We start from the raw sequence: 14,754 nt of genomic DNA, 5'->3' as shown, positions 1-14,754 counted from the left end.
TCACTTAGAGCTCAAACTTAGTAGGACTGGAATGTCTTCAGAGGACCCCAACTCTAAGTGCCTTTGTATTTTCTCTTTTGCTTTTGAAACATCTCGCTGGAATACCAGTGGTAGGTTTTCATAACCATCTTGTGAAAGCAAGAGCTAGTCTGTATTATGAGCGAGCACTTTGACACAGGAAGACAGACACAGAGACAGACACCATTTGCCAAATATCTAACAGTAATAAAGCTCCGAATAGAAACCAGGTCCCATGCTTTACCATCTGGTGTTCCGTCAACCAGACCACACTGTCTCTCTAGGTTGCCAACCTGGATTAATAACTGCACATGTGGCATAATTTGATCTCTTCCTTTCTGTGCTGTTGAAAATAAGACTTTTTCTATTGATCATGATGGAAGTGCGTGTGTGTGTGTGTGTGTGTGTGTGTGTGTGTGTGTGAGTGTGTGTGTGTGAGTGTGTGTTTGTGTGAGTGTGTGTGTGAGTGTGTGTGTGTTTGTGTGAGTGTGTGTGTGTGTGTGTGTGTGTGTACATTCACGCGCACGCTTGCATGTGCAGACACAGATGAACAAAGAGTATTTGATATGCACCAGCACCCTTGAGCATGTGAAGACATACAGATACTGTTTATAAGACTGAAAATCTGAGGATTTTAATAGGTGGGAGATAAAACTTTTCTCTTATATTCAAGAAAAAAAGGAAGGTTCAAGATGGACAAAAATGTGTATCTTTTCTATTTTCCATTTTCAAGCCAGAAACCTATTCAGGGCCAGAGAAAGAAGACAGCCCTTGATGTAGAAGACTTTCAGTTCCTGCTTTTTCAAGTCTCCACATGCTATCTTTAAGAGTCATTGTCATTGTCACACTGGCCTGGAACCACATTAGCTGTATTTTCGCAAGGCACCTTTGCAATGGTTGTTACTATGACTGTAAAAAGAAAGTAAAGCTAAAAATGACCCAGGTTTTATGGGTGACATGGATTGGGTTAATTCTCTAAAATAAATTTTAATCAGCATGATTGTATTTCCTTTACAGTCTTATGTATTAATTAAGAAATTAATTAATTAATTAATTTCCAGCACGGGAAAGAAATAGATAGCAAGAAACAAATTCTCATTTGTGGTAGAGTGGAAGGGCTGAAGCAATATGGGGCAATGGAGACTGCATATCATGAAATATGGATTACCCAGGATCATTCAAGGTCATCAAAGCCCAGAAGGAGTGGAAGGCAGAGAGAAAAGTCTCTGCTTGGGAATGTAACACAGCACTAATCCCTGGAAGTGGCAGGTGGCTGAGCCTTGTGTCCCCGCTGCCCGGGTTCCTAAACATGGTGTGCTCCATGCAACACTTTTATGCTGCTATCCCCAAAGAATCCAAGCTAGACATAACACATAAAACACCAGGGCCTTCTCTCAAATGATTTTCAGATATATAAAATAGGTTTTATAGGCAGGTCAAACAAAAAAGTATTCTGATAAGATAAGTGTGCATGAGCATGTGTGTGTTTAATCTTGGGAAATCACAGTCGTACAATTGATACTGTGGTAATAAAAAAAAAAAAAGGAGAAAACCAAATGTGGTAGGTAAAGAATCTCTCTCTCTCTCTCTCTCTCTCTCTCTCTCTCTCTCTCTCNCACACACACACACACACACACACACTGTCATACATAATCACACACACCTCACACACAAATCCTTAGAGTTAGAGGAAGTGTTCAGGGCAGGTGCAATAAGGTATGAAATACACTGCACATGAGATGACAATTCTGGTAAGCATACCAACAAAATGACAGCTAGTACAGTTATGATTGAAGACAAATGTGACAGCGTGAAAAGTTCCTGCTATTCAAAGGCTACAATTGAGTGTCTGGATCCTTTTTACAGAGTAGAAATCTTTAATTTTTTTAAAAAAATATACCTGAACATTCTGCATATCACTGATATAATAAAGCCATGAAGTAAAATATCTCAAAGAAGATCTTCCTACTCTAATCTCTAAGAAGATGCCCCAATCCCACTTTCACTGCCCAGTCTTCTGCATACCACAGAGTCTGCACAAGAACCCTTGGATAAAGGCCAGGATGTGTAAGCAGATCCCAGGGCCTGCATTAGAGCACCCGCTCACCCTCGCTCTCTTAACTCTCTTCTCTTATTCTTAGCTCCTTATTCCAGCCATATGGATCTGATCATTGCTCTCTTGGGAGCTGGTCTCCACTCCCTCACCTCAGCTCACACATCTCTCTACACATAAATAACTGTAACTCTCTTTCCTCTAATTCCCAAGTGCTGTAGCTCTGTGCATTTTTATAACTATAATTTAGAATGTGCCTTTTTGCTTCTTTAGAATATCACATAGTCCCACTTTTCCTTAGGCTGCAAACATTTTTCTTTTAAATCCTAGTTATACAAGTTTTAATAAATTTGTGTTGCTTCATTAGTAAGAAAGTTAATTCACACAAATTTATCACTAGACACTTAGAGTGTTCAAAATGTATTGTTGGAGACTTGGTTTGTGTAGCAATGTTGCTGCTGCTACGTCTATTTTATTCTTAATATTCTTCATTCTTTCTTTCTAACATGGGCATTTCTCTCTGTCTCTGTGTGAGTGTGCATGTTTGTTTGTGTATTGATTTTAAAGCATTTAGAATGGTTTCTTTTTTGTTTTGTTTTGTTTTGCTTCGTTTTTTTGTTCGTTTGTTCGTTTGTTTGTTTTTCGAGACAGGGTCTCTCTGTATAGCCCTGGCTGTCCTGGAACTCATGCTGTAGACCAGACTGGCCTCGAACTCAGAAATCCGCCTGCCTCTGCCTCCCGAGTGCTGGGAGTAAAGGCATGTGCCACCACATCCGGCTTCTTTTTATTTATCATATATTACATGTGAAGGTCTAGTTGAAAAGGTTTGTTTTGCACTAGGCAGAAGTGAGCTCAGTACATATGACAGTTTTATTTTACTACAATGAATTGTGTGCTAACCTTTGTGTCTAAACACACAATGACAGATTATAGAAGTTAGAGATTTCCCCCAAATTAAAACTGCCAGCCAGGCATGGGGGGGGGGGCATGTCTTTAATCCTGGCACTTGGGAGGCAGAGGCAGGCAGATCTCTGTGAGTTCAAAGCTAGCATGGTCTACAGAACAATTTCCAGGACAACCAGAGCTACACAGAATAACTCTGTCTTGAAAAACAAAAGCAAATAAAAAAAAATTCCCTTGTGTGGTAGTTTGAAAGAGAATGACTATCATAGACTCATATGTTTGAATGTTTAGCCACATGTTAGTAGAACTGTGTTACTGGGGATGGACTTAGAAGTTTCAAAATTCCATGTTAGGCCCAGTCTTTCTCTGTCTGCCTACTGCCTGGAGAGCAGATGCTAAGCTTTCTTCTATTGCTCTACTGCCAATACTGCCTGACTTCCACCATGATGACCTCAGAGTAAACCCCTAAAACTCTAAATAAGCACATAGTTAAATGTTTTCTAAAATATCTCTTACTAATGGAGTATTTTCACAGGAAAAAGAGCTACATAAGATGCGGAGTTGGTGGAAAACCCAGAATGACTTCCTAAGCCAGATCACAGAGGCAGCTGCCAGTGGTTTCAGGAAGTTATTAGAAAATATTGCGGAGGCATTAAGAGGAAGCTAGTCAGTCCTCCTCTGAAGGTAATCTACTTACAGGAAAACTAAGGTAGACATTATGAGGCCTTCTGCTTGTATCCTCCATGCCTAATAATGCCCAAATGCATACATACCTATGCCATACCATTCACACCATAAATAGTGGAGCAAAATCATGCGAAATCAGCATCCTTGGCATTTTCTCCACCTGGTGGAGGTTATACTGGTTATGGAGCTGACAGTCTTGGGCAAGCTGAACATTTCCACTTGAATATTCAAAACGTTATATTGATGGGCCTGTATTATCTGCATTTTATGGCATATATATATATATATATATATATATATATATATATATATATTTCAAATTTCTAGTTATAAACAGCAAATTATTCAACACTTTTTATACTTTCAATGTTCTTTACTTTTTGAGATTACTTCATCAGTATTTTCTCAAAATTTTAGAGATTTATCATTTTTATGCATTTAACCATTGTGATCCAGTTCAGTTTCTATCATCTATGTATACATTTATCTGTCATCTATCTATTTATCTATCTATCTATCTATCTATCTATCTATCTATCTATCTATCTATCTATCTACCTAAAATTTGTCTACCTATTTATCTATTATCTATTAATGGGCTACTATCTCTCTATATCTATCTATCTATATGTACTTATATATTATCTGTTATCGATCAACTGTCTACTATCTATATCATCTATATACTATCTATCTACCATCTATTTATATACATAACTCTATCATCTTTCAACTGTCTATCATCCTTCAAATATATATATATATATATATATATATATATATATATATATATCATCTTATCATTTACTTATCTAGTTATCTATTATCTACTTATCTCATGAAAGATTAAAAAACACAATATATTCTCTTGCCCCAGAAGCTCATTAGTCAATATCAATAGTTTGCAGTCATTTCTGCTCTTGTTTTTCTAAATCTGTTGCAGGGTTATCTGTTCTGTTCCCCTGATCTGTCTGCAAGTTTTCATGCCAATATCACACTGATTTTAATTATTGGCTCTTAGAATAGAATAAGTCCTCTTGTTTCAGTATTTCTTCTTCATTTTCATTATTTTTGATAGTTCCCTGCTGTTTTTTTTGAGATGTAATTTTGAACAATTTTTTGTTACAAAATAGATTCCATTGGGATTTCATTTAAAGATTATATATACAAATTGATTTGGGAAGAATTGGTATCATTGCAGTACTTAATCTTCCCAGTAGTATAATCTAAATTTTTATGGCTGCAAAAATATAAAACTGTTTTGTTCTGGTACTTTTTTTGAAAAATGGTTGTATCTAAATCTTAAATACTCCAGGACAGTTTGTCTGTGTGGAAGAGTGGCTCTGAATCTTGTCTTCCCCATCACACCCTGTTGGTTCATGATGGAACTCCCTTCTGAGAACCTTCATTGAGATGAGCAGATGCTAACAGTGAACAAGGTTAATAGTTCAAGAAATAACTTTAGTCAAAAAAAAGTAGTAGACTCCTCTGCATATATAGATGATTTTCTTTTCTTTCTTTCTTTTTTTTAAAGAATAAAAGCATTTATTTATTTATTTATTTATTTATTTATTTTTATTTTCTTTATTTACATTTCAAATGTTATCCAGTAAGTTCCCTATACCCCCCCGCCCCTGCTCCCCTACCCACCCACTCCCACTACTTGGCACAGGCCTTCCCTTGTGCTGGGTCATATAAAGTTTGCAAGACCAAGGGGCCTCTATTCCCAGTGATGACCGATTAGGCCACCTTCTGCTACATATGCAGCTAGAGACACAAGCTCAGGGGGTACTGGTTAGTTCATATTGTTGTTCTACCTACAGGGTTGCAGCCCCCTTCAGTTCCTTGGGTACTTTCTCTAGCTCCTCCGTTGGGGACCCTGTGTTCCATCCAATAGCTGGCTGTGAGCATCCACTTCGGTGTTTGCCAGGCACTGGCATAGCCTCACAAGAGGCCGCAATATCAGGGTCCCTTCAGCAGAATCTTGCTGGCATGAGCATTAGTATCTAGGTTTGGTGGCTGATGATGGGTGGATTCCCAGATGGGGTAGTCTCTAGATAGTCCATCCTTTCATCTTAGCTCTAAATTTTGTCTCTGTACCTATATCCTTTCATGAGTATTTTGTTCCTTATTCTAAGGAGTAATGAAGTATCCACACAATGGTCAATAGATGATTTTCTAACTGATATGTTTTCCAATGAGGTAACTAACATCTGTGCTCTATAGTACAGTCCCACATTTTTGGACTGATTTGTCTCTTTCTCCTTATTTTGCCAAAGACATGGGACCCAATATATGTAAAAGTTGAAAAGTTGTTGAAAGGGAGCTTGACTCTAAGGTTTAACACTTAGGCTTTCCAAAGTGGAAAGGAATGAAATTGAAGTCTAGTTTTGATAGTATCTATAGTAACTTTCTAGGGAAGTCATTGTGATTTTATAGTCCTTTAGGCCAAATTGGAATTGGGGCCAGGGAGATAATTCAGTTGTAAAGTCCCTGCCTTCAAGAATAATGTCCTAAGTTTAGATCCCTGGCATCCACTTAGAAGCCAGGTATGGTTCTGGTGGAAGATGTCTATACCGCTAGCATGGGAGGGAGAACCAGGGCAGACACAGGTAGATCCTAGGGTCTTGCTGGCTAGCTGGTAGCTGAAATGCTACGTTCATTGTTCAGTGAGGAACCTTGTCCCAAATAAACAAACAAAAAAGGTAGAGATCAACAGAAGTAGACACTCTGATTTTGACCTCTGTTTTCTATACACAAGTGCACTTTCATACCTCCATACACAGACATGTGTAAACTGTCACAAAATACAAACCTACAAATACAAACAAAAAATTAAAATCATTGATATGCTTACTGAGATAATTTTATAAAGCAAACACTTCCCAATGGATATTTTTTTATTCACTATGAATGTTAAATGCTTTTTTCCCTTTTGGAAGGAAGTTGTTGAAGGAGACAGCTGTGGAAATACAAGATCAACTGTCAACGTATTGCAGGCCTGGTGTTGAAGAGGTCGAAAGGTCTGTGTTTCATTCCTGACCTCCCAAAGCTTTGCAGTTGTTAGAAACAATGGGACAGCATCAGCTTCTGGTGACAGCCATTGAGAGCTATAGAAAGTACATAATTTTTAAAATATAAACTTGAGTCTCAGACACTCAGCCGATCTGTGAGTGAGAGAAGTTACATGCAAACATATCATGTGCTTGTAATTTCTGATTCCTGCCTTCTTTGAAGTCTTTCCCAAATACTTCTGAAAAGTTATCTGTAGATCTATGCTAAAATTAGTATGGATCTGTTTTCTCTGCAGTAATTCACACATAGAGTATCTGCCTAATTGGTATATTCTCTGAAACATGTAAGCATGTATTATTTATGATAGAAATTGAACATTGTAGCTTTATAAATCATCCTCTACCATCTCTCTCTTTTAAAATGAAAAGTGAGTTTACGGAATCTTTCCGTTTTAGGCTATTGTGACCGGAGAGTGGCCAGTGTGGAAGAACAGTGAGACAGACAGTGTACTGTTAGGTAGGCTCCTCCCTCTATGACGCCTGGAAAATTTAAGAAAGAAATCACCTCAGAGTGAGAATAGTCACAATTGCTAGGAATAGATCAGTGCATGCACGCATGCGTGCATGCTTTTGATCCACAGAGAGCTTGAGAACAGCACTCTGGCTATTTTCTAACCAAACTGCTTAACATTCCAGAAGGTTTCCCTGGTCTCTTCAGATATGGTATTCTCCTGCATCTTTGTAACTTTCCTCAGTGCTTCCTTGTTTTAGATCTATTTTTAATGATAGGATATCTTTTTTTCTCCTCTTTCTTATGCTTCTGGAAAAGGTTGTGAAAAAGATGTTCCAGACATTTTAAATTTTCTCTCAATTATATTATTTATGCTTTCACTTATTTGTGTATTGTTACTTATTATTGGTTTGGTCTTTGTGGGGGACTACTTATTTTACATGCAGCTTGAAATTAGAACTTTTTCAGAAATTATACTGCATGACAGTTCTGGATAAGAGCAGTCTCTCACCTTCACACTGGAAAGAGTGATGCTGTCTCCAGATGCAGATCCTCCAGGATGTGCATATTTCAGAGCTATGTCAATATGCATTACACAGCTAACGTTTGCAGGCTGCTACTCTTCATCTATTTAGACATAACTTATTGTTATCAGGAGATGAGTTTGTGATTAAAAACAGGTGACCATTCACAGAACTACCAGGCAGACATAAATGGTGATAACATGTATTGGTTTTAAAAGCTGATTGGCACTGTAGGAATGCCTTGGTTATCAATAGTTTAGGGCTCGGCTTTGCAGTTCTCCTTTCTCTTTCATAAATAAGTGAATAAACACATGACTCATTTGCCCTCCACTTCTCCTTCCCTGATCAATGTTTGTCAGACCTCAGCTTGGGCAACTACAAAAATGAAGCATTGTAAATCTTCTGGAAGTTCAGTAAAGGTAGGAGCTCAATGATAGCTGTAGAATAGTAATTATTATTAAAGCATATCCATTTTGCTAAATATGATCCATGCCAGAAAGCACTCCAAAGGACTCAGTCACATTTTATCTCAAAAAAGCTTGTGTTTAAAATGTCAAAATAAAATAGATCATGCAGCTGAAGGGGGGGGTGGTAAAACCCAGACAAATAAACAGTGTGATTGGAGCCGTTAAAACCACAGTCTTGCAACAGAATCTGTTTGTCATTCAGGATTTTTCAATTTTCTGAGGTATATGTATTGTGCAATAAGTGATTATGAAATCATAAAGACATCAAGTTAAAAAATATAAACCTATTCACTCATTTATCCATGTTTCTTGTGGATCACAAGCACAATGGTAGAGGTCCCTTTTTAAATACAGATGCATGCTGCATCCGTGCCATAGTGAATATTATATTTCAGAGAACAACCTGTTAGTTATATTGCATACATAGAGAAAGTTTGAGACATTATTCACATCCCCTTTATGTGTCGATACTTATTTTAATCCAGGATTATTTCAATGAACATATATTTGTTTTTATAATAAAAATATATAGCAATTCACAAACAGTTGGCGTGTTCTCAAAGCATTTCTCCAATAATACTTGTGTAACAATGAGTATCTATGGAAAGAAACTGATAGAATAAAAATAGTCTTAAAAGTTTGATGTTTTAAGAAGTGCCATGACCATATTAAATATATCTAATCTATGTATATCCAGGTAAGACAGAAACAGATATTTTTGATCACAATGCATTTTCTTCTTACTACTTATTCATGGTTAAAAATATTCTTTCCTGCTATATTTGAAATATTTTTAGTGTTTTGAATTACTGGAGTATGTCTCCCACATCACAAAGGTAAAAGCACATTATTTTTATCAGCTTATAATAAAATCTATTTGAAGACTGTAGCACAATAATTTTAAAATTCGTACTGAATCTTTTATTTCTTATATTTCTATGTACATTTGGAAGTCAACTGTAAAAATTCAGGTATTTTGTTTAATCTTAAAGTTGAATGTTTATGTAGCACTACAAACTTCTAATGCTTGGCATCATTTTCAAGATAATAAATTGTTCTTCACAGTCTACTTCAGAAATGTAGATACATTAATCACACAGTTTTCTATATCATGGAGGCAGCCAGTCTCTTGTTGGTATCTATCCATTTCATCAACCTTAATTAGTATTTACTTAGTACTTACTATACTGAGTATATGCCACAGTGCTAAGTGCCAAAGATGATGTAACCTTAATAAACAATTAAGTCAATAGTATTATTGGTCTCAAATAATCTATGTATTCTCGACACTGAATGTGTGTGCATAGAATGTGATCTAGTCTATAGGTCCAACAGGCTATGGGTAGGCAGCAGCTTCCACATTTGTGAGAACACAGACAGTAGTGTTATCTGGTATGCACAAGGGCGTTTCTACAGGGCATGGACATAATCCAGCTACTTCACTTTTACAGGTCAGGTGTCATTTCCATATACATATTTTATTGATGTATTGAAAATTCAATAACTACAATCCAAAATGCCTATTATTAAAGTATTTAGCTTATTTTTAAAGACAAAATACATTTGATATTATTGACAATAGTTCATAATTTCTACCTATTAAACACATTCGTCCATCCATAATTGGTGTCCTATAGAAGATATGCTGCTTCTTCTTAGGTGTTTCTTCAAATATTTTTATTCTGTAAATTCCTCCATCTGTTTGTCTGAAAGGAATTCTGAACAAATAATTTTAGTTGCTTTCAGAATTGGAGATGCAGAACATCCCAGTATATAGAATAGTGCATGTATTAAAATCTAACTAGACAATTAAAAAAAATTTTTCTTCCAATGTCCCTGTTCCTGATAACAGCAAAGAAAGAGTGAAACCTTGCTCATTTTGGCAGCACATATGCTAAAATTGGAATGATACAAAGAAGATTAGCATGGCCCCTTCGTAAGGATGACACACAAATTTGTGAAGCGTTCCATATTTTTGGACTATAAGAAGGAAATAAATAACTCCTTTAAAGAAATACAGAAGAACACATCCAAACAGGTGAAAGAACTGAACAAAACCATATAGGATCTAAAAATGGAAGTGGAAACAATAAAGAACTCACAATGGGAGACCACTTTGGAAACAGAAACCTTAGGAAAGAAGTCAGGAGCCATTGATACAAGTATAATCAACAGAATCCATCAGATAGAAGAGAGAATCTCAGGTGCAGAAGACACCATAGAAAACATTGACACAACAATCGAAGAAAACACGAAATGCAAAAAGATACTAACCTAAAACATCCAGGAAATCCAGGACACAATGAGAAGACCAAACCTAAGGATAATAGGTATAGACAAGAAGGAAGATTTCCAACTTAAAGGGCCAGTAAATATCTTCAACAAAATTATAGAAGAAAACTTCCCTAACCTAAAATAAGAGATGCCCATGAACATACAAGAAGCCTACATAACTCCAAATAGTTTGGACCAGAAAAGAAATTACTCCCATCACATAATAATCAAAACACCAAATGCAAAATAAAGAAAGAATATTAAAAGCAATAAGGGAAAAAGGTCAAGTAACATATAAAGGCAGACCTATCAGAACTACATTTGATATCTCCCCAGAGACTATGAAAGCCAGAAGATCCTGGGCAGTTGTCATACAGATCCTAAGAGAACACAAATGCCAGCCCAGGATACTATACCCAGCAAAACTTTCACTTACTATAGATGGAGAACCCAAGGTATTCCATGACAAAACCAAATATATACAATATCTTTCCATAAATCTACCCCCTTCAAAAGATAATAAAGGGAAAACTCCAACACCAAGAAGGAAACTAAGCTCGAGAGAAAGCAAGAAAGTAATATTTCAACAAACCTAAAGAAGATAGCCAAATGAACAGAATTTCAGCTCTAACAACAAAAATAACAGGAAACAACAGTTACTTTTCCTTAATATATCTTAATATCAATGGACACAATCCCCCAATAAAAAGACATAGACTAACAGACTGGTTACTTAAACAGGACCCAACATTTTGCTGCATACAGGAAACCAACCTCAGGGACAAAGACAGACACTACCTCAGAATAAAAGGCTGGAAAACAATTTTACAAACAAATGGTACCAAGAAACAATCTGGAGTAGCCATTATAATATCGAATAAAATCGACTTTCAACCTAAAGTTTTCAAAAAAAGATAAGGAGGGACACTTCTTACTCATCAAAGGTAAAATTTACCAAGATGAACTCTCAATTCTGAATTATGCTCCAAATGCAAGGGCATCCACATTCATTAAAGAAACTTTGCTAAAACTCAAAGCACACATTACACCTCATACAATATTAGTGGGAGACTTCAACACCCAACTCTCATCAATGGACAGATCCTGGAAACAAAAACTAAACAGAGACAAAATCAAACTAGCAGAAGTTATGAAACAAATGGATTTTACAGATATCTATAGAACATTTCATCCTAAAACAAAAGGATAAGCCTTCTTCTCAGCACCTCATGGTACCTTCTCCAAAACTGACCATATAATTGGTCACTAAACAGGCCTCAACAGATACAAAAATATTGAAATTATCCCATGAACCCTATCGGATCATCATGGACTAAGGCTGATCTTCAATAAAAATATAAATAATAGAAAGCCCACATATACATGGAAGCTGAACAACACTCTACTCAATGATAACTTGATCAAGAAAGAAATAAAGAAATTAAAGACTTTTGAGTTTAATGAAAATGAAACCACAACATATCCAAACTTATGGGACACAATGCAAGCAGTTGTAAGAGGAAAACTCATAGTTCTGAGTGCCTCCAAAAAGAAACTAGAGAGAGCATACACTAGCAACTTGACAGCACACCAAAAAACTCGAGAACAAAAGGAAGCAAATTCACCAAAGAGGAGTAAAGGGCACCAAAGAACCAAACTCAGGGCTGAAATCAGCCAAGTGGAAACAAAAAGAACTGTACAGAGAATAAACCAAAACAGGAGCTGGTTCTTTGGAAAATCAACAAGATAGATTAAACCCATATCAAGACTAACTAGATAGCACAGGGACAGTATTCTAATTAACAAAATCAGAAATGAAAACAGAGATATAACAACAGAACCTGAGGAAATCCAAAAAATCATCAGATCCTATTACAAAAGCCTATACTCAACAAAAGTGGAGAACTTCAATGAAATGGACAATTTTCAAGACAAATACCAGGTGCAAAAGTTAAATCAGGATCAGATTAGTGATCTAAACCATCACATATCCCCAAAAGAAATAGAAACAGTCATTAATAGCCTCCCAATCAAAAAAAAAAATCACATAAGCAGATGGGTTTAGTGCAGAGTTCTATCAGACCTTCAAAGAAGACCTAATTCCAAATCTCCTCAAACTATTCCACAAAATAGAAACAGAAGATAATCTACCCAATTCGTTCTATGAAGCCATAATTACTCTGATAACTAAACCACACAAAGACCCAAGAAAGAAAGATAACATCAGACAAATTTCCCTTGTGAATATCGATGCAAAAATACTCAATAAAATTCTCACAAATCAAATACAGGAACACATCAAAGCAATCATTCATCATGATCAAGTAGGCTTCATAGCAGGGATGCAAGGATGGTTAAATATATAGAAATCTGTTAACAAAATCCACTATATAAACAAACTCAAAGACAAAAACTGGATGATCATCTCTTTAGATGTTGAGAAAGCATTTGACAAAGTCCAACACCTTTTCATGATAAAAGTTTTGGAAAGATCAGGAATTCAAGGCCCATACCTGAACATAATAAAAGCAATATACAGCAAACCAGTAGCCAACATCAAACTAAATGGTAAGAAGCTGGAAGCAATCCCACTAAAATCGAGGACTAAATAAGGCTGCCCACTCATTCCCTTTGTCCTCAATTTAGTACTTGAAGTCAAAACCAAAGCACATAGACAACAAAAGGAGATCACAGATTTACAAACTGGAAAGGAAGAAGACAAAATATCACTATTTACAGATGATATGATAGTATATATAAGTGACCCTAAAAATTCTACCAGAGAACTCCTAAACCTGATAAACAGCTTCTGTGCAGTAGCTACATATAAAATTAACTCAAACAAATCAGTGGCCTTTCTCTACACAATGAATAATCAGGATGAGAAAGAAAATAGGGAAAAAAACAGCCTTCACAATCATCACCAAAAATATAAAATACCTTTGTGTGACTCTAACTAAGGAGGTGAAAGATCTGTATGACAAAACTTCAAGTCTCTGAAGAAAGAAATTGAAGATCTCAAAACATGGAAAGATTTCCCATGCTCATGGATTGGCGGATTAACATAGTAAAAATGGCTATTCTGCTGAAAGCAATCTACAGATTCAATGCAATCCCCATCAAAATTCCAACTCAATTCTTCACAGAGTTAGAAAGGGCAATTTGCAAACTCATCTGGAATAATGAAAAACCTACGATAGCAAAAACTATACTCAACAATAAAAGAAACTCTGGGGGAATCACCATGCCTAACCTCAAGCTGAACTACAGAGCAATTGTGATAAAAACTGCATTGTACTGGTACAGTGACAGACAGGTAGATCAAAGGAACAGAATTGAAGACCCAGAAATGAACCCACACACCTATGGTTACTTGATCTTTGACAAAGGAGCTAAAACCATCCAGTGGAAAAAAGACAGCATTTTCAACAAATGGTGCTGACACAACTGGCAGTAAGCATGTAGAAGAATACNAATTGATCCATTCTTATCTCCTTGTACAAAGCTCAAGTCTAAATTGATCAAAGATCTCCACATAAAACCAGAGATACTGAAACTTATAGAAGAGAAAGTGGGGGAAAGATTTGAAGATATGGGCACAGGGGAAAGATTCCCAAACAGAACAGCAATGGCTTGTGCTGTAAGATCAAGAATCAAAAATGGGATCTCATAAAATTGCAAAGCTCCTGTAATGCAAAGGACACTGTCAATAAAACCAAAAGCAACCAACAGATTGGGAAAAGATCTTTACCAATCCTAAATCCAATATGGGGTTAATATACAATCTATATAAAGAACTCAAGAAGTTGGATTCCAGAAAACCAAACAACCCTATTAAATAATGGGGTACAGAGCTAAACAAAGAATGCTCAACTGAGGAATATCAAATGACTGAGAAGCACCTAAAAATGTTCAACATTATTAATAATCAGGGAAATTCAAATCAAAACAACCCTGAGAGTCCACCTAACACCAATCAGAATGGGTAAGATTAAAAATTCATGTGACAGCAGATGCTGGCGAGAATGTGGAGAAAGAGGAACACTCCNCCATTGTTGGTGGGACTGTAAGGTGGTATAACCACTCTGGAAATGAGTTTGGCGATTCCTCAAAAAATTTTACACAGTAATACCAGCAATACCACTCCCGGGCATATACCCACAAGATGCTCCAACATGTAATAATGACACATGCTCCACTATGTTCATAGCAGCCTTATTTAAAATAGCTAGGAGCTGGAAAGAACCCAGATGTCCTTCAATAGAGGAATGGATACAGAAAATGTGGCACATTTATACAATGG

At 36.3% G+C, this 14,754-nt stretch overlaps 1 non-coding gene across 1 annotated transcript; it reads left to right on the top strand.

Annotated features, from left to right (window-relative positions):
- The first annotated feature begins 10,047 nt into the window (after nt 1–10,047).
- Nucleotides 10,048–10,154, top strand: LOC115062758. The gene has a single exon (XR_003842684.1). It is a non-coding gene; the product is annotated as a U6 spliceosomal RNA (small nuclear RNA).
- The last annotated feature ends 4,600 nt before the right edge of the window (nt 10,155–14,754 follow it).

Source organism: Mus pahari, chromosome 20, assembly GCF_900095145.1.
Source record: "Mus pahari chromosome 20, PAHARI_EIJ_v1.1, whole genome shotgun sequence".
Classification (NCBI taxonomy): Eukaryota; Metazoa; Chordata; class Mammalia; order Rodentia; family Muridae; genus Mus; species Mus pahari.
This window is presented reverse-complemented; position numbering and strand designations above follow the sequence as displayed.